This window comes from Hevea brasiliensis, chromosome 2 (assembly GCF_030052815.1).
Source record: "Hevea brasiliensis isolate MT/VB/25A 57/8 chromosome 2, ASM3005281v1, whole genome shotgun sequence".
Classification (NCBI taxonomy): domain Eukaryota; kingdom Viridiplantae; phylum Streptophyta; class Magnoliopsida; order Malpighiales; family Euphorbiaceae; genus Hevea; species Hevea brasiliensis.
The window spans coordinates 69,445,506-69,449,737 of NC_079494.1; positions in this window are offsets into that span (position 1 = coordinate 69,445,506).

Below are 4,232 nucleotides of genomic sequence, written 5' to 3' on the forward strand. Positions count from 1 at the left end.
ATATTTGAGTTAATTATAGTTCCTCACTTTAGTTTAAATATTTTTCCGGACGTTCTAGCTGTCCGGACCGACACTGGTCACTAGAACAGTAGAATGTACGGAATTGCTACAGTTGAATTTACCTTATGCAAACAGTTGAGGGAACTATTGCCTCATCGTTTCTTCACTATCCCAAGTTGCCTCCTCGGTGTTGTGGTGCCTCCAAAGCACTTTCACCAGTGAAATCTGCTTATTTCTCAACTCTTTCACTTCCCGAGCCAGGATCCGTAGAGGTTCTTCTTCATATGTCAAATCCGGCTGTATTTCAATTTCTTCCCTGGAGATGACATGTGAAGGATCTGAGCGGTATCTTCTGAGCATGGACACGTGGAACACATTGTGGACCTTGTCCAGCTCTTGTGGTAAAGCTAGCCTATAGGCCACTGGACCCACACGTTCAATGACTTCATATGGGCCAATGAACCTAGGGCTTAACTTACCTTTTCTTCCAAACCTCACTACCTTCTTCCACGGTGACACCTTGAGGAACAATTTGTCACCAACCGCATATTCTATTTCTTTTCTCTTCAGGTCGGCATAAGATTTCTGTCTGTTTGAGGCAACCTTCAGATTGGCTTTGATTAATTTTACTTTCTCCTCAGTCTGTTTCACCAGGTCTGGCCCTACCAGTTTGTCTTCGCCCAATTCAGTCCAGCACACTGGAGTTCTACATTTTCTCCCATACAGTGCTTCATACGGGGCCATTTGGATACTAGCTTGGTAGCTATTGTTGTATGCAAATTCTGCCAGTGGGAGGTATCTATCCCAACTTCCCTCAAACTCAATGACACAACTCCTCAGCATATCCTCAAGGACCTGACATGTATTTCATGTTATTGTTATCATTTTAGTTCAATAGTTGTATTAATTCAATTGATTCAATTGTTTACCTGGATTACTCTTTCGGATTGCCCATCTGTCTGAGGATGGAATGCTGTGCTGAAGTGGAGTTGTGTACCCAAGGACTCATGCAACTTCTTCCAAAATCTCGATGTAAACCTTGGGTCTCGATCAGATATGATGGAAAGTGGAATTCCATGCAGTCTAACTATCTCACTGATATACAATTCTGCTAACTTCTCCAGTGAGTAGTCAGTCCTAACTTGCAGAAAGTGTGCTGACTTTGTCAATCTATCAACTATCACCCATACTGCATCATGTTTCTTTTGGGTGAGAGGTAGACCACTTACAAAATCCATGGTGACCCGATCCCATTTCCATTCAGGTATGCGTATAGGCTGTAGCAAACCTGATGGAACTTGATGTTCTGCCTTGACTTGGTGACATGTCAAGCATTTAGTCACATAGTCAGCTATGTCCTTCTTCATACCAGGCCACCAATACTGAAGCTTCAGATCATGATACATCTTTGTACTTCTTGGGTGCATAGCATATACACTGGTGTGTGCCTCTTTTAGAATACTGGCCTTCAATTCCCCATCATCTAGTACACACAGTCTTCCTTTGTAATACAGACACCCATCTGCTTTCACCTCATAGTCAGTTGCTTTTCCCCCTGGGATTTTGCTCATAATAGCCATTAGCTTCTCATCTACCCTCTGCCCATCTAAAATCTGCTGTAACAGGTTTGGCCTCACTTGCAACTCAGCCAAAATAGCTCCATCTCGAACCAAAGATAGACGGGCATTCAATGATCTTAAAGCTGTCATAGATTTTCTGCTCAAAGCATCAGCAACTACATTTGCCTTCCCAGGATGGTAGTCAATTACACAATCATAGTCCTTCAGGAACTCAATCCATCGTCTCTGTCTAAGGTTGAGCTCCTTCTAGGTTGGCAAGTATTTTAGGCTTTTGTGGTCTGTGTAAATATAACACTTTTCACCATACAAGTAATGCCTCCATATCTTCAGTGCGAAGATAATTGCTGCGAGCTCTAGATCATGGGTAGGGTAATTCTATTCATGTGGCCTTAGCTGCCTGGAAGCATAAGCGACCACCTTTCCCTCTTGCATCAATACACACCCTAACCCATTATGAGAGGCATCACTATAGACCACAAAGTCCTTTCCTGACACCTGGCCATGTGCTGCTGGTGCCTCTGTCAACATAGCCTTCAACTTTTCAAAACTGGTCTGACACTTGTCATTCCAGTCAAATCTGACGTTCTTGTGTAACAACTTGGTCATTGGAGCAGCTATTAAGGAAAATCCCTTCACAAATCTCCTGTAATACCCAACTAGCCCCAAGAAGCTTCTGACCTCAGTTGTATTCCTGGGAGGCTTCCATTCCATAACTGCTTCTATTTTCTTGGGATCCACCCTAATCCCATCAGCTGACACTATGTGTCCAAGGAATGCAATCTCATTCAACCAAAAGTCACACTTGGACAACTTAGCATACAGCTTCTTTTCTCTCAGGGTTTGCAGAACAATCCTCAAATGCTCATCATGTTCTTCCCTGGTCTTGGAATACACCAAAATATCATCAATAAAGGCCACTACGAACCAATCTAGGTATGGATGGAAGATACGGTTCATAAGGTCCATAAATGCAGCTGGTGCATTTGTTACGCCAAAGGGCATTACCAGAAACTCATAATGCCCATACCGGGTCCTGAATGCAGTCTTTGGCACATCTGCATCCTTCACCCTCAACTGATGATACCCTAATCTGAGATCAATTTTGGAAAATACTCTTGCTCCCTTCAACTGATCAAATAGATCATCAATTCTAGGCAACGGATATTTGTTCTTCACAGTCACTTTATTCAACTGCCGATAATCAATGCAAAGCCTCAAACTCACATCCTTCTTCTTCACAAACAGCACTGGAGCTCCCCATGGTACAACACTGGGGCGTATGAACCCCTTATCAAGCAACTCTTGCAACTGAGTTTTCAACTCCCTCAATTCAGTGGGTGCCATCCTATAAGGAGCAATGGAAATGGGTGCTGTACCCGGCAGTGTCTCAATAGCAAATTCAACTTCTCTTTCTGGTGGCAAACCAGGCAATTCTTCAGGAAATACTTTTGGGAAATCTCTTACTGTGGGTATATCACTCAGGTTTGGCTTAGCCTGCCTAGTATCCACCACATGTGCTAGGTAGGCTTCACAGCCTTTTCTCATCATTCTTCTTACAACTGTGGCTGAGATAACATTGGACAGGAAATCTGTCCTTTCACCCACAACAGTGATCTAATTACCCTCAAAAGTTTTCAGAGAAATTCTCTTCCATTTGCAATCAACTATTGCCTGATGACGTGACAACCAGTCCATTCCCAAAATCACGTGAAACTCGTGGAAAGGCAACTCAATCAGGTCTGCCAAAAATTCATACCCCTGAATCCTTAATGGGCAACCCTTGTATACTTTGTTCACCACTACACTGTGGCCCAATGGATTAGTGACCAGAATGTCTTGGTCACTCTCCCCTACTAGTATCCCCCTTTCTACGGGTAGGTTGATGCAGATGTATGAATGAGTGGATCCTGGATCCACTAATGCATGCACAGATGTATTGTAGAGGGAGAACGTACCCCTGATGACGTCCGGGGCATCTTGCTCCTCCTGAGCTCTAATGGCATAGGCTCTGGCAGGTGGTCTGTTATCAGGCCTCTCTGCTGGCTCAGATGCAGGCCTCTGTGATGGTCCCACTGCGTCAGATTTGCCAGATTTCCTACCCCTTTGTGGTGCAGGAGCAGGTCTGTCTGCTTGTGTTGGAGCAGCTGTAGTAGTTCTGCGTGGACAGTTCTTCAACTGATGCTCTGTTGACCCACACCTTAAGCAGGCACCAGTCACTCTCCAACACTCTCCCTTATGCCATTTCAAACAATGTGGACATGCAGAAGATGCTGGGGCTGGTCCCCTGAACCCCATCCCTGGAGAGCTGCCCACTGATGGTGTGGACTGACCTCTCCTAGGGGTAAACTGTGGCCTGGGCCCCTGAGACTGACCCTGACCTTGTGGTTGACCTGAACTCTGTGCAGGTGGACCCTTGAACTTCTTCCCAAATGCAGGAGATGAACTAGACTGACCTGGGCCCCTCTTCTGCTGTCTCTCTCTTCTGGTCTGCTCACTTATTCTAACCTTTTCAACCTTTATTGCAGCTTCCACTAACTTGGTGAAGTCTGTGATTCCCAAGGCAGTGATCATGATCTTTATATTGTCATTTAATCCTTCTTCAAATCTCTTACACCTTTCGGCCTCATTAGGGACTATCTCCCTTCCATAACG